At 37.3% G+C, this 24685-nt stretch overlaps 1 non-coding gene across 1 annotated transcript; it reads left to right on the forward strand.

Moving 5' to 3' along the window:
* Positions 1 to 19870: 19870 nt before the first annotated feature.
* Positions 19871 to 19978, forward strand: LOC148572304 (small nucleolar RNA R71). Its single transcript, XR_015908189.1, has one exon. It is a non-coding gene; the product is annotated as a small nucleolar RNA R71 (small nucleolar RNA).
* The last annotated feature ends 4707 nt before the right edge of the window (positions 19979 to 24685 follow it).

Consider the following 24685-nt stretch of genomic DNA (forward strand, 5'->3'; position numbering starts at 1 on the left):
TAAAAACATGCTTTTTAGGCCCTTAAATTGGTGATTTTGATTCACTTTAATTCCATTCGATGCCTTCATATTAGAACTGAGAGACCTTGAATCTCGTATCTTAAGGCGACAAGAGGAGGATGAAACTAAGTTTAAGGAGCTAAGAGCAAGGATAGCTAGCATGGTAGAAGCCGTGAATCACCTAACATCCCACCTAAGCTCATGTACCTTAAGTACCCCCATTGATGAATGTGGAGAAACAATCAAGGAACTTAGTGAGGGAATGAACCTGAAGCTCCATGGTGAGGAAGAAGAGTTGAAGCAAGAAGTTCAACAAGGGGAGAAGGTAGAGATTAGCAAACAAAAGGAAGTAGTGGGTGGATGTTTAGGATATGTTGAGTACATTAAGGAATCTCGAGTTGAAGAGCCCTCTTCCACAGAGTATGGAAGAGATGTTAAAGATGAGAGTAAAGTTGCAAAAGTAGACAAAGAGTTGAAGAAAATTGATCAAGAAGTGGATTCCATCACTAGTGATTTTTTGCCCACATTGATCAATCCCCTTGACGATCTTGTTGAACCTTCTCCCGTTGGACTAGAATGCAAGGTTGAGGAGGATATGCAACTTTCAAGACCTATTGTGAGTGAAGAATTGGAAAAAGTGTTCCAAGCAACAAGCACTCCTATCTATGATGGTTCTGCATCAACATATGATCCTTTCGAGTTTGAAGAATCCTTTCCCAAAATGCTTAAACTTGATGATGAAGTAGATTTCACTAGACCTCCTATCTATGATGAGAGTGATGGGGAAGAGATAGAAGAAATTGATGAAGAAGAATGTGAACTTGAGGAAGCTTGGCGAGAGGAGAAACTTGAAAAACCTTGCCAAGTGGTGGAAACCTCTAGAAGAGGATGGACGGGAGTAGAGCATGCTTTATCAAGATCTTTGGGAACTCCTTCACCTAGTTCATCATCCAATCCTTTACTTGAGTGGGTAAAACTTCTAACTCTCAGCTTTATTGTCCCACTTGAGTATGGTTTGCTTGAGACGGATGGCCAACTTAAGGCGCTTTGTGGAATTAAGCGAAAGAAGAGGATGTTTAGTGGTTGGCGTTCTAAATCCAGACTCATTATGGTTGGAAGCTCGAAATTGAAGAGAATGGATTGGTGCAATGCTCAATTAAATGGGTCTAGGAGGATACGTTGGTGCTTCCATGAGAATTCATCTCTCTTGTCACCCGGACGAAATCAAGACGATCAACTAGAAGATGGGTGCGAGAACAAGATATGGGACCCTGGATCACATCATAGCAATCAATTTCGGGAGCTCATATTTTGGAGAGAACCTCACCAAAGCTTGGTGAAGAAGGTTGAAATTTCTGACAACCGATTGAAGGACAAGCACTCTTGGAGGTTCAAGGATGGATACAAGCATAAGCCACCTTGACAAGGAGCCTCCCAAATATCCAACTTAAGGACTTAAACCAAAAGTGCTTGGTGGGAGACACCCCACCATGGTAAACTCTTTTCATTCTCTTGTGAATATAATGAATGAATGAATTGGGTTCCATTGTATATACTTTCTTTACTTCTTAGTATATTTTGTTTTGCTTGCTAAGGTGTTTATAAATTCTATGCTTTAATTAGGGATGATTCTCTGAATTTGAGTTTTTGCTTGGATTGCAAGTTTCTTCAATTTATTTGAAAAATCATCAATATTTCAAAATGTGCTTGATTTTGCATCTTAGCTGGTTTTAGAGTCTTAGAGGAGATTAGGAGGATATTGAGTTCTTTTTGAGGCTCTTAAAAAAAAAAAGAGAAAGCCAAGCCATGCGCAAGCGCATAGTACGAGCGCGCATCGGCTGCGGATTTAAGTTCTCTGGGCTAAGGACCAGAGAGTTGTGCCATTTTTGGGCCAACTCTGTGCCTCAACCCACGCGGACGCACGCCGTACGTGTCCGCGCACCTTCGTGTTTCCTTACCTACGCATTGGCGCATATGGCGCTTCCGCGCCCATTTCATAAGCTCACGCCATCCACGCGAGCGCGCACAGTGCGCACGTGTGTCGATGCATTTTAACATCCCCCAGGCCAAAGGATCCGAGAGTTGTGCCAACTCTGGGCCTCTTTTGTGCCTCTGACCCAGCTTACCCGCGCGGACGCGCACTATACACGTTCACGCCCAACGCCAATTTTCCCATCTACGCGCAAGCGCATATGGCGCTTCCGCGCCAATCCTTAATTTTCTCACCCACGCGGACGCGCACGGTGCGCGCACGCGTGGACTTAAAAATCCCATTTAACCAAGGACGCGAAGCCCTAGCGCATTCGCGCAAAACCCCCCCTCTCATCTCCAATGTTCCATTTCTCCCTCCATTGCCAACCATCACCCCTGAAACCACCGCTACTGTCGCCGCACGCCACCCTCTCTCTCTCTCTCTCTCTCTCTCTCTCTCTCTCTCTCTCTCTCTCTCTCTCTCTCTCTCTCTCTCTCTCAGCGCCTTTGCTCCACCGCCATCAAGCAACCGCGACTCCATTGTCGCCGGCGCGAGCATCGCCGCTGGCAACACCGCCTTGCTGGCCCTCTGCTCCTTCTTCCCCGTTCTGCTTCTTCTCTGTCTCCCAGGTTTCTGCCCACCCTGTTCTGCCCCCTTTATTATTTTTTTTTATTAATTTTTGTTGTTAATTTAGTTTAGTTAGATTAGTTTAGTTAGTTTAGTGTAATTAGGTGGTTAGTGAATCTGGGCTGAGTAGTGGATTTAGGCTTGTTTGAATTTTTGCTGCTGTGTAAAATTGCTCTGTTTCATTGCTTTACTTGTGCTGTATGTTGGTTTGGCTAATGCTGCTGCATATTATTTTAATGATGCTTACTTGTGATTGATTGGTGAAAAGAATGCTGAATGAAGCAACTGCTGCTATTCTTTGTGCTGTTCAATTGCTTTGCTGCTGAATTATTGGCTGTTTGTTACATTCATATGAATTCATATATATGGTTTTGTGTTTTTAATTGTTGATGAACTCATATGGAATCTGATTTGACTGTTTGAATTTGGAAAACAGCCAATTTGCTACTGAAATGCTGCCGGATTTTTCTTAACCATATTACTTGAATTGACATTGTTTGATGGGTGTAACAAACTTCTATTTGATGATTTCTGTGTCAAATAGAATGTTGTTGCCTAAATGGTTTTGGAATTTCCTCAAGAACCTGTTTACGAGTTTTGGTCATACTTGTTATATTCCTTACTTGCTTGCAATGTTAATTTACTCATATACATTGCATAGTAGAGTAAACTTTCAAATTGACCATAGACTTAGTTTTCATTTGAAGTTAAGCCCAATTTGCTTGCTTTCACAAGATTGATAATTTCTTCTACCTATGTGGCCACTGTGATTCAATTCCTCTATGCCCAAATTACCCTTGGTCACATGGTGCATGAATTTTTCAAATCTCATCTCAATCCTTGTGACTTGTATGCATTGTTATAATTGGTGTTAAATGTGCTTAATTTACTTGTTTCTCAAGGTTTTGCTTTCACCAACACCAATTCATATAACTCTAGTGATCCTTGCATTGATTGATGGCTTGTTTTCTCATTAGTTGTTTTCTGGCTATATCATATTTCATCATCAATGACTTGATGCATTTCATGATTGTGAATGTGCTTATATTCCTACTTTGTACATTCCCTTTTGAATTGAGCCGGTAACCACCATATCACTGATTTTCAAACTAATTTCTAACTCTAACTTGTTCAACCAACTAACTTCTTTTGGGTTTCAACTTAACTCTTCTGATCATTCCTTTGGATATGGTGTTTCCTAGGCTTGATGAACAAGTAATGTGTAAATGTAGTTTGAATTCTTGGTTTGAAGTTTGATTTGAATTCTGAATTTTGTTGCTTGCATTCCAAGAAATCTCTTTTCTTTCTTCACTTTATGAATATGCTTTGCTTTGAGTGCTTTATATCTGTTTGGATATCTGCTTATATTGTATCATCTCTGTGTTTTCAGGATGTCAGACAAAGAAAAGGCTATAGCCACTACTTCCAAAAAGAGAAAGCGCTCTAAGACCTCTACCCCCTCTCCTTATGCAAACTATGCTAAGAACCCCTTGAATGAAGAGGATAAGGAAAATCAGCTGTTGCCACCCACTGACCCATCCAAATTCCCAAACCTCTACTGTGAGCTCCGCTTCTCCGACTTCCGGAAGAAAAATCTAAACATTGAGAAGAAACTGCTCCTTCCCAATGATGTGAGGCGTGCCATTAACACCCGCATTCTGGAGTTAGGATTGGATTTTGTTGACAGAGATTTGGTGAATACTTCATGGGTGAGAGAATTTTATTGCAACTTCTTCTGAGCCACTCTTGATTCAGTTCAGCTGCGGGGTAGAGAGATTATGATCACTGAGGCTGCTATTGGGGAGGCATTACATTGCCAACCCCGTACTGATGACACATGCGCCTATGAGCAGGTAGAGGTAGCCATCCACTGCATGACTTTTGACTATGAGGCGCTTAAGCGTGTGATTGTCACACCTGACACTCCTTGGGTGATGGATTCTGGGAACAAGAAGCCCAAGGAGATGCGTTTCACATATCTGTCAAGGGAGGCTAAGACCTGGCAGCATATCTTCTCCCACTATGTCTTCCCCACCACTCACTTCTCAGAGATTTCGATGGATATGCTAGTTCTGATTGGGTGTGTGATGGAGGGGAAGGAGGTGAACTTTCCCTGGCTGATCAAACAGAGTATGTGGCATGCGCATATCCGTGGTCTGCTGCCCTTTCCTACACTGGTCACCAGCATGATCGAGATGGCTGATGTTCCATGGGCAGATGATGATGTGACACCACCACCCCCAGATGACGATGAGAAGGAGGTTACCATTCAATGGGGTGGGTGGGTGCACGAGAAGCCCCCACCCAAACGCCGTTCTTGAGCTAGAGCAGTAGAGGAGGCAGCTAAGCCCTCATCATCAGCAGGACCCCCCCTACTTCAGCAGCCGCAGCATCCTTACCACCACCACCAACACCTGAGTCGACTTATCTGTTGGTGCAGCACCTGCTTCGCTTCATGGAGCGCCTCGAGCGTCGTGTCATGCGACGTCTCGACCGCATCGACCAGGTGTTTGTATCACAGGGCATCGAGCTACCGCCGCTCCCAGACTCTCCCGCCTCCGACGAGCAGGATCAGGAGGAGGAGCATGGTGAGGAGCTGGCTGAGGAGCTGACTCATCAGGATGCACCTCCAGAGACGCAGGTCACCACTGAGGTTCAGCAGGACACTCCACAGCCAGAGCCAGAGCCACAGTCAATCCCAGTCCCACAGCCAGTACCTGAGCCACAGCCCGGCGCGATTGTTGGCCCCTATCCCGAGCTTCAGCAGTAGCATCGAGGACGATGCTTGATTCTAAAGTGTAGGGAGGTCACCATTCATGACCAGTGTTTGCATTTATGTGGTGATGAACTTTCAGACATCTATTTCTATTTTCTGCTACTCTATTCTATTTTGCACTTTATGTTTTAGATCATTTTGAGATTACTGTACATATTGGATATTGTAGATACCTGTATTTTGGTAGTTGCATCTTAGCTTTGATTGTGATTCAGAAAATGTTTTGGGATTGTTAAAAATCTAGTTAACCCTTTTTATATAAGAATTGTGCTTTGATTGAAAAAGGGGTAAACTAGGGAAAATTTTTTAAAATTTTTCTAAATCACACCATTGTATTAGAATAAGCTTAGTCAATATGATGAAAATTTTCAAGAAATTCATTTTTAGGGCACCACCCCAATTGGTTGAAAAAAAATTTTTAGAACTTGCTTGAATTATACACTTGTGGATCATGTTTTGAGCTAAGAACACAAGCATGTGAGATTTGAGTCTAATTGTGTGGTTACATCATACATGACCACTTATTTTCATTCTTGTGTGCATTATTCTCTTCCTATAATTGTAATCCTTGATTTGTTTGATTCTTTATGACCATTATTTTGTGTATACATGCATTTATATGATTGAGGCCATTGTTCAATTAGCTCACTTACCCAAATAGCTTACCTTTTATCTCCCATTGTTAACCAATCTTGAGCCTATGCTTAACCCATTTGTTCATAATTGTAGCACATTACAAGCTTAAGTGAAGAATAATAAATGCCCCTTGTTTGGATCTTTGATTAGCTTAGACTAGTGAGAGTGTTTATTACTTGATTTTGGGAAAGTTGGGTACATTGGGTAGAGATAAAAGTGTATTTGTGTTTTAGTTGAAAACCTTTAGAAATTGGGTACATACTCATATATTAATCATGTGTAAACCATATGCATTGATGTTCTTGTATATATTTTAGCTAAAATAATAATAATAATAATAATAATAATAATAATAATAATAATAATAATAATAATAATAATAATAATAATAATAATAATAATAATAATAATAATAATAATAATAATAATAATAATAATAATAATAATAATAATAATAATAATAATAATAATAATAATAATAATAATAATAATAATAATAATAATAATAATAATAATAATAATAATAATAATAATAATAATAATAATAATAATAATAATAATAATAATAATAATAATAATAATAATAATAATAATAATAATAATAATAATAATAATAATAATAATAATAATAATAATAATAATAATAATAATAATAATAATAATAATAATAATAATAATAATAATAATAATAATAATAATAATAATAATAATAATAATAATAATAATAATTTTTGGCAACAAAAGGGAACAAAATGTCCCAAAGTTTAAGGTTTCATAAATTCAATGCATATGTGTGGTGATCAAAAAGAATACATGAGTGTGTGAAAAAGTGAAGAATGGATAGCTAGGATTGTTTAGAATTGTTTAGGTCGTCATAGGTTAGGTGGGAAGTTTAAGTTAATCAAAGATTCAAATTTCAAGCTCATTTAACCATATGCATCCTACCTTGACCCTAGCCCCGTTACAACCTATGGGAAGTCCTCATGATATTTGTATGCATGCATAAAATAATTGTTGATTGTTAGATGAAAACAAATCTTGGAAAGAATGACTAGGGGAGGAATTGAGTGAATCAACCCCATACACTTGAGTGCCTAGAGCGGATACACATCCGGCGAGGGTTCGATCGCTCGATTACATGTTTCCACCCATAATCATCTTTTCTTGCAAGTTTGTGAACCTTTTCAATGATTCAATCCAATTGTGGTTTTCTTTGATTGCTAATACCTTAGCCATTGTACTTGCATGTGTATTCTTGGAGTTTGATTTATTTTTACTAAGCTATTGCATCATGTAGATAGATTGCATTTAGTTAGTTTGCATTGAATAAATGTTAATACCCTTTGCTTCCTTCTTGATTTTAGCATGAGGACATGCTTAGTTTAAGTGTGGGGAGATTTGATAAACCCCGATTTTGTGATTTATCATGTGCTTATTTTAGGGGATTTTACCACCTTTTCCCACATTTATTCAATGAAATAGCATGGTTTTGTAATTCTCCCTTGAATTGTGCTTAAGTGTAAAAACATGCTTTTTAGCCCTTAAATTGGTGATTTTGATTCACTTTAATTCTACTTGATGCCTTGATGTGTTTGTTGAGTGATTTCAGGTCCATAAGGAAAGCATTGGATGGAAGGAATGAGGAAAAAAGCATGAAAAGAGGAGAATGCATGAAGAAACAAAGATTGGGAATGCACCAATGGACGTGCACGCGTACAAGGCGCGCACGCGCAAAAGTGGCTTCGCATAAAGACGCGCACGCGTACATGACACGTCCGCGCAGATGAAGAATTTGCCAATCGACGCGCACGCGCACATGGCGCGTACGTGCCGATACTCTCACGTGGCCCACTTAAAAGCAAAACGCTGGGGGCGATTTCTGAGTGCCTAGGCCCAAATCCAACTTGTTTCTGAGTGTATTTCATACAGAATTGAAGTCCAAGCAAAGGGGGAGCAATTAGTTTAGCCAACATGAGCCTTTAGTTAGTTTTCTAGAGAGAGAAGCTCCCTCTTCTCTCTAGAATTAGGTTAGGATTAGGTTAGATTGTCTTAGATAAGCTCCCTCTTCTCTCTAGAATTAGGTTAGGATTAGGTTAGATTGTCTTAGATCCATGTTCAATTACTTGATCTCATCTTGTTTCTCTTATAATGTCTCATTTCTACATCTTGATCCTCTTAGTTGTAATGTTAATTTCTCTTTTATGCCCCTTTTGTGATGATGAACTCATGTTGGATTTGATTTACATTTAATGCAATTTGATGTTGATGTTTCTTTTTATTGATGAATGGAGTTGTGATTTTATTTTTCTTGCAATTAGTAGTTGGTAGATTTTATTATTCTTGCAATTTATGATGTTTACTTTTATTGCACTCTATGTGTTTAATGAAATGTCTTCCTTAGTTTTTGAGTAGTTTTGTTGACTCTTGGTCTAAGCTAAGGAAATTGAGTACATTTGAGTTATTGGGTATAATAGATTTGGTGATTTGAGAACCCTTGGTGATCAATTTGATATCCATTGACGCTAACCCACTACTAAGTTAATTAGTAGGTAGGTTGGGACTTACGGGTTGATGTGATCAAACCTATTTGATGTACTTCAAAGCTTAGGAGTAGACGTTACGTACTTAAAGCTTTTGGGAAGTAGACTTAATAGGTTAGCCTCTCATGATTATCAATATTTGGTTTGTTGACAAGGATGATGATCTCAATTACCTAAGTCTTAGCTAAGAGTTCTTTATCTTGTTTTCTTTAATTACTTGCCTAATTTACCTTTCTTGCCCTCTTATGAACCAAAAAAACCCCCTTACCCCTTCATAGCCAATAATTGAGCATTTCATTGTTTCCTAGGGAGACGACCCGGAGCCTAAATACTTTGGTTAATTTTCATTGGGGTCTGTACATGTGACAAAACTAAAAAAAAAAATTAATTTGATGCGAGAGTTGTTTGTTGGTTTGGAGCTATACTTGCAACGTAAATATTTTGTGAAATTCCTTACCCACAACAATTATTGTTGTCATCCATCGCAAAAAGAGAAGGAATCTTCAACCTCCTCTTGTCTATCCGTGAATAGAATGAAATCTACGTCCTCATCGTGGGCATCCCAACAACCCCAGAAAATCAGTCATATTCGTCTCATTTTAATAATAATCCTAATCATAATCAGAACAGCAAGCCTTTACAATCATACTTCAATCAAACATGGTCACAGTAATAGAGACAAAAGTCAAATCAATACGCAAGCGTGATTAACCACCATCCTTGTCAATCACAAATCAATTGTACTCATAATCAAAATCCAATTCAACAAAGTCAACCAACAAACTAGAATATCCAGCCTTCTCAAACAATTAATAAATCAATTAGGCAAACAATTACATTCATCCAAAGTAACTCAGTTTAATCTATAAGACTCATGTAATTATAAAACTATATTTCTCGTATCAATATCGACTTGTAACAATTATCGTTAATAAAACAGTTTTAAAAAAAAAACCTACCTCAAAAAGCCGAAACCCCTCAGCCACAAAACACATCAAGACCCTTATTCTTCCAGCCCGCAACAGCAACAGCCGCCTGCAACCACAGCTCCACACTACTTTTGCAGCAACAGCAGCAACTTTAATCGTGACATGCAATAACTGGAACTCAACCCTATGGCAATAACGCCGCAAAAATCTCAGCAATATATAATGAAACAGCAACTAAAAGGGTTTTCGACATCTCCCTCTCTCTCTCGTGCTCTCTCCCTCTCCGTGGGTGAGTGTTTCGTGTGTGTGTGTGTGTGTGTGTGTGTGTGTGTGTGTGTGTGTGTGTGTGTGTGTGTGTGTGTTGATGAGTGACGTGAGAGTGTTGTGAAGGGAGGGGCTTTTGGCGGCTGGGAGAAGAGGAAGGGTGCGGGTGTGTAATGAAATTAGAGTTAGGAGAGTGTGGGTTTGGGGATTAAGGTTTTGTTTTGGGGAAAAAGGCTAGGGCTAGTGTATTTTTAATAAAAATAGGGGTAATGTAGTAATTAAAAACCAATTTAATCAAACAATAATTATATATAAAAATACTAGTTATTCATCAACTTACAAATTATTTTCAGATAAATACTCTAATTCAAGAATTAGAGATAATCAAATAAATTTTTTTTTATTCATAAAATGAGGTTCGAAATCTAAATATTCAAATTGAAGCATATAAAATTCTTATTATTTTTCAATTACTAAAGCTTTAAATCATAAATAAGAAATTGTCCAAATAATATAAAAATATCTGAAAATATCATCTTTTGCAAATATAATTCCAAAAATCCGGGGTCTTACACATGCCCTGACAACAAAAGGGAAAAAGAAGAACTCTCAATATTTGGCTGTGAAGCTAGACATGAACAAAGCCTATGACAGAATGGAGTGAGACTTCCTAGAAGAAACATTGAAGGCCTTTGGATTCGACAAGGAATGGATGAAAAAGATCATGAAATGTGTCAAAAGTTTCATAACAAATTTAAGATTAATGGGAGCCTAAAAAAGAAACAACTCCACAGAGAGAACTGAAACAGGGAGACCCTTTTTCACCTTATTAATTTATCATTACTTTTGAAGTTTTAACTATTCTGATGTCTAAAGCCCACAATGAGAATTTGTCATGGATTACCACGTTGGATATGCTCTAATAAATGGTTGAAATGCACGAAATGATATTTGGAGGGAAGAGACTCAAATAGAAAAAAAAAGTAAAAAAACTCCAGTGAAAACTACAATACTCAGGTAGAAGCAGAAATAGTAGTGGACCATTGACTAGTGAGAAACTTCACAAGCCAGAACCTCCTGCCACGGAAGAGGAGTGACGACAAAGAAGGAAGGACCAAGGCAACTCAGTGAATTAGATCTGGAACCAGGTGAGAAAATCGAAACTAGCAGTTGAAGGGAAGCAGAACAGAAGTGAAGAAGGAGACGGTCCAGCATGGAAAAAAATGAGACGGCAAGCGGCCAAAAAGCAAAAATGACCAGGAGAAGTGGCAAAAAACCAGGAATGACCAGTGTCAACGGTGAACCGTCCGACCTCTAGCATGGCGGTGACACAAGAATGATGGTGGTCAATGAAGAAGGGGCCGAGGAAGCGAGGGTCTGAGGGAGGCGGTGAGATCTGAAAGAGAATGGGAGTTGCATAACATATAAAATAAGTGGCTAATTTGTATTAGACTTTTATACGTATAAAAATATAAAAATACATAATAACTTATTTTAATGTATAAATAATATTTTTGAATAAAAAATTAGTAAAATAAAAAAACTATTTAATTAGTTTTGAATTATTATAGTCGTTATACAATTCACACCTAATAAAAAGTACAAATGTACTCTTTAATTCATCCTTGTTGTGATAAGATTGAGAGCTGAGTTGGATGCCCATTAATATTCGGGTGGCTCAGTTTCTCAATGAAAGAATGTTTACTGTGTGATTAATGAAGTTTGTAAAGTCAAAGCTTCATGCATGTATAAATAGAGGCTTATGCCTCTGACAATAAACACTGCAATAACACATAAAATTCTCTTTCCTTTCTATTTCTCTCTGTGAGTTCTTAAGTTACAATATATATTAATATTAGTAAATATATTAATCATCTCTATTATATTGAGATAGTAATTGTGGTGAATATTGTTATCTAATTATACTTCTTTATTTTATATTTATTACCTCTTCCTTATTTATTTATTTATTTTACAATACGTTATCAGCACGAGACTCTAACCAAATTTTAGGAAGACTCAGGTAAAAATTTTTTATTATGTCAAAACTCTCTCATCTTGAATTTAATGCTCTTGATATATCTGGAAACAACTATTTATCATGGATACTAGATGCTAAAATCTATCTTGATTCAATAGATCTTGGAGATACCATTAAGGCTGAAAATAATGCATCTCAGAAAGATAAAGCCAAAGCCATGATCTTCCTTCGTCGTCATCTTGATGAAGGATTGAAAAATGAATATCTCACATTAAAAGATCATGCAGATTTGTGGAAAGACCTTGAAGAAAGGTATAATCATCAAAAGACGGTGATACTTCCTCAAGTCTGATATGAATGAATGCAGTTGCGTCTACAGGATTTTAAATCCATAAATGAATATAATTCAGCAATGTTTCGAATCACATCACGAATAAAATTATGTGGAAAAAAGATAATTGATAATGACATGTTAGAGAAAATTTTATCGACCTTCCATGCCTCGAATGTGCTTCTGCAGTAGCAGTATCGTGAAAAAGGATTTAAAAAATATTCTGGGCTAATTTCTTGCCTTCTTGTTGCTGAACGCAACAATAAATTGCTCTTAAAAAATCATGAAGCATGCCCAACTGGCGCCGCCCCATTTTCTGAATCAAATACGGCAAATCATTACCCCAAAAAAGGTAAATGGCAAGGTTTTGGTAACAAGAAAAATTATGGAAGCAAGAAAAATTATGCTCACAAGAAATGATCTCACCAGAAGTGGGATAAAGAAAGAAACAATGGGCAAAATAAATCAACAGAGGATAAATATTTCCGTTGTGGGGGAAAGGGCCATTGGTTGTGTACCTGTCGTATCCCAAGGCACCTAGTCGATCTTTATCAAGCATCTTTGAAAAAAGGATGACAAAGGAAAGGAGACGAATTTCGTTTCAAATAATGCTGTTGAAAATTACACAACTCATTATGATGTATCTGATTTCTTTGAGGATCCTGAAGGAAATATTAGTCATTTGATCAATGATAGAAAAGTTTAATATGTAGGTTTGCTAAAGTACTCATGTAAATAAATAATGTAAAAAAGAATTGTTAAGTTTTATTTTCAATATATTTAAATTTCAAGTACGATGTATATAAATAATCTTTAATAAAATATTTGTGAATTTCAAAATTACTGCATGTGCCAAGATAATAATAATAAAATTTTTAGCATATACTATACTTTTTAGAAAAATATTTTCAATCAAGAAAATAGTTTTACTGTGCAAATATTTCTGCTCATTTTGTTATTATTTGTCTTTGAAGAAAATGGCAAGGACATATGGTGAAGATGTTTGTCTTGCAGATAGTGCAAGTTTGCATACTATTCTCAGAAGTAATATATATTTTACTCATCTTGTGCCAAAAGAAGAATATGTTAATACTATTATTGGCTCAGGCAATGTGATAGAAGGCTCCAGAAGAGCTATAATTTTATTTTCTAGAGGAACAAAATTCATAATAAATAATGCACTATTGTCTACTAAGTCTCTAAGGAACTTATTGAGCTTCAAAGATATTCACCGAAATGGATATCATATTGAAACAATGAATGAGGAAAATCATGAGTACTTATGTATCACAACTCATGATTTAAATAAAAAGGTTATATTAGAAAAGTTACCCTCACTTTCATTTGGGTTGTATTATACTAAAATTAGTGCAATTGAATCACATGCCACTGTAAACCAGAAGTTTACTAGCCCAAATAAATACATAACTTGGCATGATCGATTGGGTCATTCGAGAACAACCATATCCCATGGACATTCACTAAAGAACCAGAAGATTCTTAAATCTAGAGAATTTTGTTGTGCTGCATGTTCTCAAGGAAAGCTAATTTTAAGGCCATCACCAGTAAAGATTGGATTTGAGTCTCCTAAATTCCTAGAAAGGATTCAAGGCGATATATGTGGACCTATTCATCCACCATGTAGATCTTTTAGATATTTTATGGTCCTAATAGACGTATCTTCAAGATGGTCACATGTGTGCTTATTGTCTTCTCGCAACCTAGAGTTTGCGAGATTACTTACTCAAATTATTCGATTAAAAGCGTTCAAAGCAATTCGTCTTGATAATGCTGGTGAATTTACTTCCCAAACTTTTGATGCTTATTATATGGCTAACGGAATAAGCGTTGAACATCCAGTAGCTCATGTACACAGACAAAATGGGTTAGCAGAATCACTTATTAAATGCCTCCAATTAATTGCTAGACCCTTACTTATGAGAACAAATCTTCCAACCTCGGCTTGGGGGCATGCTATTTCGCATGTTGCAGCACTCATTCATTTGAGGCCAACAAGTTACCATCAGTTCTCTCCCGTACAATTAGCTTTTGGCCAACAGCCAAATGTTTCCTATTTAAGAATATTCGGGTGTGCGCTATATGTTCCCATTGCACCACCTTCTCGCACCAAAATGGGACCCCAAAGAAAATTGGGGATATATGTTGGATATGATTCTCCCTCTATAGTAAGGTATTTTGAGATACAAACTGGAGATGTATTTAAAGCCAGATTTGCAGATTGTCATTTTGATGAATCAAAATTTCCAACATTAGGGGAAGAGAATAAGCTTCCTAAAAAAGAACTTAATTGGAATGCATCATCCTTGATGCATTTAGATCCTCGATTAGGGCAATGTGAACTAGAAGTTCAAAAGATTATTGGTACGTGGAATCGTGATTACACTTTAATTATGTAAAATTCATTGCTCTTTCTTTCCCTGGAAATGGCGCCAAAAACATGATGCCAAGACCATGGTTCACAACTCCGTGTAACTAACCAGCAAGTGCACTGGGTCGTCCAAGTAATACCTTACGTGAGTAAGGGTCGAATCCCACGGAGATTGTTGGTATGAAGCAAGCTATCGTCACCTTGCAAATCTCAGTCAGGCAGATACAAATTGATAATGGTGTTTTCGAATAATAATTAATAGAATAGGGATAGAAATACTTATGTAATTCATTGGTGAGAATTTCAGATAAGCGAATGGAGATGCTTTCGTTCCTCTAAACCTCTGCTTTCCTGCTATCTTCATCCAATCAGTCTTACTCCTTTCCATGGCTGGCTTTATGTGATACATCACCACTGTCAATGGCTACTTTCGGTCATCTCTCGGAAAAATGATCCAATGCACCCTGTCACGGCACGGCTATTCATCTGTCGGTTCTCGATCATGTTGGAATAGGATTTACTATCCTTTTGCGTCTGTCACTAACGCCCTGCAATCGTGAGTTTGGAGCTCGTCACAGTCATTCATTCATTGAATCCTACTCGGAATACCACAGACAAGGTTTAGACCTTTCGGATTCTCTTGAATGCCGCCATCATTCTAGCTTACGCCACGAAGATTCTGATTAAGAGATCTAAGAGATACTCATTCAATTCTAATGTAGAACGGAAGTGGTTGTCAGGCACGCGTTCATAGGGAATGATGATGATTGTCACGTTCATCATATTCAGGTTGAAGTGCGAATGCATATCTTAGAAGCAAAACAAGATGAATTGAATAGAAAATAGTAGTACTTTGCATTAATCTTTGAGGAACAGCAGAGCTCCACACCTTAATCTATGGAGTGTAGAAACTCTACCGTTGAAAATACATAAGTGAAAGGTCCAGGCATGGCCGAGATGGCCAGCCCTCAAAACGTGATCACAAGATCAAAATACAATCCAGGATGGTCAAAAAGACTAGTAAAATGTCCTATTTATAATAAACTAGCTACTAGGGTTTACATGAGTAAGTAATTGATGCATAAATCCACTTCCGGGGCCCACTTGGTGTGTGCTTGGGCTGAGCTTGAGTGTTGCACGTGTAGAGGTCCTTCTTGGAGTTGAACGCCAGCATTTGTGCCAGTTTGGGCGTTCAACTCTGGTTTTGGATCCTTTTCTGGCGCTGGACGCCAGAATTGGGCAGAGAGCTGGCGTTGAATGCCAGTTTACGTCGTTTATTCTTGGCCAAAGTATGAACTATTATATATTGCTGGAAATCCCTGGATGTCTACTTTCTAACGCAATTGGGAGCGCGCCATTTCGAGTTCTGTAGCTCCAGAAAATCCACTTTGAGTGTAGGGAGGTCAGAATCCAACAGCATCAGCAGTCCTTCTTCAACCTCTGAATCTGATTTCTGCTCAAGTCCCTCAATTTCAGCCAGAAAATACCTGAAATCACAGAAAAACACACAAACTCATAGTAAAGTCCAGAAATGTGAATTTAACATAAAAACTAATGAAAACATCCCTAAAAGTAACTAGATCCTACTAAAAACGTACTAAAAATAATGTCAAAAAGCGTATAAATTATCCGCTCATCACAACACCAAACTTAAATTGTTGCTTGTCCCCAAGCAACTGAAAATCAAATAGGATAAAAAGAAGAGAATATACTATAAATTCCAAACTATCAATGAAACATAGCTTCAATCATATGAGCGGGACTTATAGCTTTTTGCCTCTTGAATAGTTTTGGCATCTCACTTTATTCATTGAGGTTCAGAATGATTGGCATCTATAGGAACTCAGAGTTCAGATAGTGTTATTGATTCTCCTAGTTCAGTATGATGATTCTTGAACACAGCTTCTTTATGAGTCTTGGCCGTGGCCCAAAGCACTTTATTTTCCAGTATTACCACCGGATACATAAATGCCACAGACACATAGTTGGGTGAACCTTTTCAGATTGTGACTCAGCTTTGCTAAAGTCCCCAATTAGAGGTGTCCAGGGTTCTTAAGCACACTCTTTTTTTTTTGCTTTGGACCTTGACTTTAACCGCTCAGTCTCAAGTTTTCACTTGACACCTTCACGCCACAAGCACATGGTTAGGGACAGCTTGGTTTAGCCGCTAAGACCAGGATTTTATTCCTTTAGGCCCTCCTATCCACTGATGCTCAAAGCCTTGGGATCCTTTTTATTTGCCCTTGCCTTTTAGTTTTAAGGGTTATTGGCTTTTTTCTCTTGCCTCTTGGTTTTAAGAGCTTTTGGCTTTTTCTGCTTGCTTTTTCTTTTTTTTTTCTATATATATATATTTTTTTTCGCCTATTTTTTTTTCTTTTTTTTTTTCTGCAAGCTTTGTTCTTTGCTGCTTTTTCTTGCTTCAAGAATCATTTTTATGATTTTTCAGATTATCAAATAACATGTCTCCTAGTCATCATTCTTTCAAGAGCCAACATATTTAACATTCTTAAACAACAACTTCAAAAGACATATGCACTGTTCAAGCATACATTCAGAAAACAAGAAGCATTGTCACCACATCAATATAATTAAGCTAAGTTCAAGGATAAATTCGAAACTCATGTACTTCTTGTTCTTTTGAATTAAAACATTTTTCATTTAAGAGAGGTGATGGATTCATAGGACATTTATAACTTTAAGACAAAGTTACTAACTACTAATGATCATGTAATTAAGACACAAACACAGATAAGCACATAACATAGAAAACGAAAAACAGAAGAAATAAGAACAAGGAATGAATCCACCTTAGTGATGGTGGCGTTTCCTAATGATGTCCTTGAGCTCTTCTATGTCTCTTCCTTGCCTTTGTTGCTCCTCCTTCATTGCTTTTAGATCTTCTCTGATTTCATGAAGGATGATGGAGTGCTCTTGATGTTCCACCCTTAGTTGCTTCCAATAATTGTGTGGAAGAAAATGTATCCCCTGAGGTATCTCAGGGATCTCTTGATTTGCAGTCAAATGTTCTACCACTAAGCTATAGACCCTTGATGGAAGCTTTTGTCTTCCCTTTCCTCTTTCTAGAGGTTTCTCTGGCCTTAGGTGCCATCAATGGTTATGGAAAAAACAAAAAAAGCTTATGCTTTTACCACACCAAACTTAGAATGTTGCTCGCCCTCGAGCAAAAGAAGAAAGAATAGAAGAAGAAGAAGATATGGAGGAGATGGAGGGATCTGTGTATGGATGTGAGTGGTGAATGGAGAACAGAAGGGATGGTCATGAATGGAGAGAGAGAGGGTGAGGTGGGTGGGGATCCTGTGGGATTCACAAATCCTGAGATGATCCTGTGGTGTCCACAGATCCTGAGGTGTCAAGGCATTTACATCCCTGCACCAATTTAGGCATGCAAAATGCCCTTGCACACAACTCTGGGCGTTCAGCGCCAGGTTGGTGCCCATTTTGGGCGTTCAACGCCCATTTGTTGCCATTTCTGGCGTTGAACGCCAGAACCATGCTTGTTCTGGGCGTTCAGTGCCAGAATGCTGCCCATTTTGGGCGTTCAGCGCCAGAACCATGCTCTGTTCTGGCGTTGAACGCCAGGCAGATGCTCCTCCAGGGTGTGATTTTTCTTTTGCTGTTTTTGACTCCGTTTTCAATTTTTATATTTATTTTGTGACTCATCATGATCATGAACCTATAAAGACATATAACTAAGAAAAATATTGTTAGATAAATAAAAATTGGGTTGCCTCCCAACAAGCGCTTCTTTAATGTCAATAGCTTGACAGTGGGCTCTCATGGAGCCTCACAGATGTGCAGAGCATTGTTGAGACTCTCCAACACCAAACTTAGAGTCTGACTGTGGGGGCTTTGTTTGACTCTGCGTTGAGAGAAGTTCTTTATGCTTCCTCTCCATAGATGCAGAGAGAGATCATTGAGTTGTAAACACAAGGTTATCCTCATTTAATTGAAGGATTAATTCTCCTCTGTCCACATCAATCACAGCTCTTGCTGTGGCTAGGAAAGGTCTTCCTAGGATGATGGATTCATCCTCTTCCTTTCCAGTATCCAGGACTATGAAATTAGCAGGGATGTAAAGGCCTTCAACCTTTACTAACACGTCCTCTACTTGTCCATAAGCATGTTTTCTTGAATTGTCCGCCATCTCTAATGAGATTTTAGCAGCTTGCACCCCATAGATTCCCAGTTTCTCTATTACAGAGAGGGGCATGAGGTTTATCCCTGAACCAAGGTCACACAGAGCCTTAAAGATCATGGTGCCTATGGTACAAGGTATTATGAACTTTCCAGGATCCTGTCTCTTCTGAGGCAATGTCAGTTGATCTAGATCGCTTAGTTCATTGATGAACAAGGGAAGTTCAACTTCCCAAGTATTAATGCCAAATAATTTGGCATTCAGCTTCATGATTGCACCAAGAAACTTGGCAGTTTGCTCTTCAGTAACATCCTCATTCTCTTCAGAAGAGGGATACTCATCAGAGCTCATGAAGGGCATAAGGAGGTTCAATGGAATCTCTATGGTCTCTAGATGAGCCTCAGAGTCCTTTGGTTCCTCAGAGGGAAGCTCCTTATTGATCACTAGACGTCCCAGGAGGTCTTCCTCCTTGGGATTCACGTCCTCCTCTCCCTCATTGGGTTCGGCCATTTTGCTTATGTCAATGGCCTTGCACTCTCCTTTTGGATTCTCTTCTGTATTGCTTGGGAGAGTAGTGGGAGGGATTTCAGTGACCCTTTTACTCAGCTGGCCCACTTGTGCTTCCAAATTTCTAATGGAAGACCTTGTTTCATTCATGAAACTCACAGTGGCCTTGGATAGATCAGAGACTAAGTTTGCCAAATTAGAAGTATTTTGTTCAGAGTTCTCTGTCTGTTGCTGAGTGGATGATGGAAAAGGTTTATTATTGTTAAACCTGTTTCTTCCACCATTATTAAAGCCTTGTTGAGGCTTTTGATCCTTCCATAAGAAATTTGGATGATTTCTCCATGATGAGTTATAGGTGTTTCCATAAGATTCACCTAAGTAATTCACCTCTGCTATTGCAGGGTTCTCAGGATCATAAGCTTCTTCTTCAGAAGATGCCTCTTGAGTACTGTTGGATGCAGCTTGCATTCCATTCAGACTCTGGGAAATCATATTGACTTGCTGAGTCAATATTTTGTTCTGAGCCAATATGGCATTCAGAGTATCAACTTCAAGAACTCCCTTCTTCATAGGCGTCCCATTGTTCACAGGATTCCTTTCAAAAGTGTACATGAACTGGTTATTTGCAACCATGTCAATGAGTTCTTGAGCTTCTGCAAGCGTTTTCTTTAGGTGAATGGATCCACCTGCAGAAGTATCCAATGACATCTTTGATAGCTCAGATAAACCATCATAGAATATATCCAGGATGGTCCATTCTGAAAGCATGTCAGAAGGACACTTTTTGGTCAACTGTTTGTATCTTTCCCAAGCTTCATAGAGGGATTCACCTTCTTTCTGTCTGAAGGTTTGAACATCAGCTCTAAGCTTGCTCAGCTTTTGAGGAGGAAAGTACTTGGCTAAGAAAGCCGTGACCAGCTTATCCCAAGAGTTCAGGCTGTCTTTGGGTTGAGAATCCAACCATAATCTAGCTCTGTCTCTTACAGCAAAAGGGAAAAGCATGAGCCTGTAGACTTCAGGATCTACTCCATTAGTCTTAACAGTATCACATATCTGCAAGAATTCAGTTAAGAACTGAAAAGGATCTTCAGATGGAAGTCCATGAAACTTGCAGTTCTGCTGCATCAGAGAAACTAATTGAGGTTTCAGCTCAAAGTTGTTTGCTCCAATGGCAGGAATGGAGATGCTTCTTCCATGTAAATTGGAATTAGGTGCAGTAAAGTCACCAAGCATCTTCCTTACATTATTATTATTTTCGGCTGCCATCTCCTTTTCCTGTTCGAAAATTCCTGAAAGGTTATTTCTGGATTGTTGTAATTTAGCTTCTCTTAATTTTCTCTTCAGAGTCCTTTCAGGTTCCGGATCTGCTTCAACAAGAATATTCTTGTCCTTGCTCCTGCTCATATGACAAAGAAGAGGGCACAGAAAAAATAATAATAATAATAGAGACCCTTTATACCACAGTATAGGGATCCCTTTGTGAGTGGAAGAAAAAAGGGGGAGATAAAGAATGTAATGTAATGGAAGAAACACAACTGTGAGGAGGGTTGAGATGTGAGATGAGATGTTAGTAAATGAATAAATAAATAGAATAAGATGGGAGAGGGAGAATTTTCGAAAAATATTTTTGAAAAAGGGTTAGTGATTTTCGAAAATGGTTTTTGAAAAATGTTAGTATTTTTCGAAAATTTTTAAAATAAAAAATAAAAGTAAGAATAATTAGTTAATTAAAAAGAAATTTTTGAAAAAGATGGAAGATATTTTCAAAAATTAGAGAGAGAGAGTTAGTTAGGTAGTTGAAACAAATTTTGAAAAGATAAGAAGTTAGGAGGTTAGAAAAGATATTTTGAAATTAGATTTTTGAAAAAGATAAGATGAGAAGATATTTTTGAAAAGATATGATAGAAATTAGTTTTTGAAAAAGATTTGAATTTTTTAAAATCACAATTAATGACTTGATTCACAAGAAATCACAAGATATGATTCTAGAACTTAAAGTTTGAATCTTTCTTAATAAGCAAGTAACAAACTTAAAATTTTTTAATCAAAGCATTAATTGTTATTGTTATTTTCGAAAATTTGATATAAAAAAAATAAGAAAAAGATTTTTTGAAAAATATTTTTGAAATTTTCGTAAATAACTAAGAAATTTGAAAAAGATTTGATTTTTGAAAAATATTTTGAAAAAGATGAGATTTTTAAATTGAAAATTTGATTTGACTCATGAAAACAACTAGATTTTAAAATTTTTTTGAAAAAGTCAATCCAAATTTTCGAATTTTGATGAGAGAAAAAGGGAAAGATATTTTTTTGATTTTTGAATTTTTATGATGAGAGAGAAAAACACTAAAAAGATGCAATGCATGAAATTTTTAGATCAAAACATGTGATACATGCAAGAATGCTATGAATGTTAAGATGAACACCAAGAACACTATGAATGTCAAGATGAACATCATAGACACAATTTTGAAAAACTTTTAATGCAGAGAAAACATGCAAGACACCAAACTTAGAATTCTTTAATGCTTAGGCACTAAGAATTCAAGAATGCATATGAAAAACACCATACAACACAAAACAAAAAATCATCAAGATCAAACAAGAAGACTTACCAAGAACAACTTGAAGATCATGAAGAACACTATGAATGCATGAAATTTTCGAAAAATGCAAGATGAGTATGCAATTGACACCAAACTTATAACATGACTCAAGACTCAAACAAGAAACATGAAATATTTTTTATTTTTATGATTTTCTAATTTTTTTTTTGGATTTTTTTATTTTATATTTTTCGAAAAATTATTTTGAAAAAGAAAAATAAGGATTCCAAAATTTTTAATATGAATTCCAGGAATCTTATGCTCTAAAGCTCCAATCAAAGGGTCAGGCTTGGCTTAATAGCCAACCAAGCTTTAGTATGTAACTCAGACATGACACGTCTAACATGCCCTACAGTCGTATTAGACATGGCTTTACAGCCAGCCATGCTTCATGAAACACTAGAATTCATTCTTAAAAATTCTGAAGAAAAATACATTTTTGAAAACACATTTTTTTTATTATTATATTTATTTAATTTTTTTTTTTTTGAAAACAGGTGAGAAAATTTTGAAATATTTTTGAAAAATTTTTGAAAAGAAAACAAAAAGAAAATTACCTAATCTGAGCAACAAGATGAACCGTCAGTTGTCCAAACTCGAACAATCCCCGGCAACGGCGCCAAAAACTTGGTACGCGGAATCGTGATTACACTTTAATTATGTAAAATTCATTGCTCTTTCTTTCCCTGGAAATGGCGCCAAAAACATGATGCCAATACCATGGTTCACAACTCCGTGTAACTAACCAGCAAGTGCACTGGGTCGTCCAAGTAATACCTTACGTGAGTAAGGGTCGAATCCCACGGAGATTGTTGGTATGAAGCAAGCTATGGTCACCTTGCAAATCTCAGTCAGGCAGATACAAATTGATAATGGTGTTTTCGAATAATAATTAATAGAATAGGGATAGAAATACTTATGTAATTCATTGGTGAGAATTTCAGATAAGCGAATGGAGATGCTTTCGTTCCTCTAAACCTCTGCTTTCCTGCTATCTTCATCCAATCAGTCTTACTCCTTTCCATGGCTGGCTTTATGTGATACATCACCACTGTTAATGGCTACTTTCGGTCATCTCTCGGGAAAATGATCCAATGCCCTGTCACGGTACGGCTAATCGTCTGGAGGCATCACCCTTGTCAATGGCTTCATCTTATCCTCTCAGTGAAAATGGTCAACGCACCCTGTCACGGCACGGCTATTCATCTGTCGGTTCTCGATCATGCTGGAATAGGATTTACTATCCTTTTGCGTCTGTCACTAACACCCTGCAATCGCGAGTTTGGAGCTCGTCACAGTCATTCATTCATTGAATCCTACTCGGAATACCACAGACAAGGTTTAGACCTTCCGGATTCTCTTGAATGCCGCCATCATTCTAGCTTACGCCACGAAGATTCTGATTAAGAGATCTAAGAGATACTCATTCAATTCTAATGTAGAACGGAAGTGGTTGTCAGGCACGCGTTCATAGGGAATGATGATGATTGTCACGTTCATCATATTCAGGTTGAAGTGCGAATGCATATCTTAGAAGCGAAACAAGATGAATTGAATAGAAAATAGTAGTACTTTGCATTAATCTTTGAGGAACAGCAGAGCTCCAGTTGTCCAAATTCACGCCAGAAGCGTGGTAGACCTGTCGGTTCTAAAGACAAAAATCTTCGAAAAAGAAAAGAGGTAAATACTATTCCTGTTAAAAAAGACATAGTAAAGATACCGTCAGTTGTCCAAAATTCTGATATAATTTTGACACCAAAAGAATGTTCCAGTTGGAAAAGTGGCCACTGAAACAAATTCACGCCAGAAGCGTGGTAAACCTGTCAGTTCTAAAGACAAAAATCTTCGAAAAAGAAAAGAGGTAAATACTATTCCTGTTAAAAAAGACATAGTAAAGATACCGTCAGTTGTCCAAAATTCTGATATAATTTTGACGCCAGAAGACGTTCAGGTACCTGAAAATTGTGAAAATGACGAGTTCTCAATAAATTGTGTCTTTACAGGAGAAAAATGGGACCAAAATAAGACAATTGTCAATGAAATATTTGCCTATAATATGGCATTAAATATTATGCATGAAAGTAAGGATCTTGAGTCAAGAACAGTCGAAGAATGTTGACAAAGGAATGATTAGCCAAAATGAGAAGAAGCTATGAAGGCTGAGTTAGACTCACTTGCAAAACGTGAAGTCTTTGGACCTGTAGTCTGTACACCAGAAGATGTAAAACCTGTTGGATACAGATGGGCATTTGTGAGAAAACAAAATGAGAAAATGAAGTTGTACACTACAAAGCTCAACTTATGGCACAAGGTTTTTCACAAAGACCCGGTATAGATTATGAAGAAACATATTCTCCTGTAGTGGATGCAATAACATTGCGTTATTTGGTCAGTTTATCCGCATATCATAAACTACATATGCATTTAATGGATGTGGTAACATCCTACTTATATGGATCATTAGATCGTGATATCTATATGAAAGTTCCTGAATGACTAAAGATATCTAAACCATCCAATGAATATTCGCATGGGTTATACTCAGTCAAATTACAAAGATCTTTATATGGTCTAAAGCAATCTGGACGAATGTAGTATAATTGTCTTACTGAGTATCTGGCAAAAAATGGATTCAAGAATGATGATGTCTGCTCATGTGTTTTCATAAAGAAATCTGCATCTGGATTCATTATAATTGTTGTGTACGTTAATGATTTAAATATCATTGGAACCCCTGAAGAGATTACAACAACTATAAAAGCTCTAAAAAAAGAGTTTGAGATGAAAGATCTTGGAAAGACTAAATTTTGTCTCGGCCTACAGATCGAGTATACAAAAAATGGGATCTTTATTTATCAAACAACATATACAGAAAAGATCTTGAAGATATTTTATATGGATAAGTCACATCCATTAAGTACCCCAATGATCGTAAGATCTTTGGATGTGGAGAAGGATCAATTCCGTCCTA

Source organism: Arachis ipaensis, chromosome B3 (assembly GCF_059453495.1).
Source record: "Arachis ipaensis isolate K30076 ecotype BB chromosome B3, ASM5945349v1, whole genome shotgun sequence".
Taxonomy (NCBI): Eukaryota; Viridiplantae; Streptophyta; class Magnoliopsida; order Fabales; family Fabaceae; genus Arachis; species Arachis ipaensis.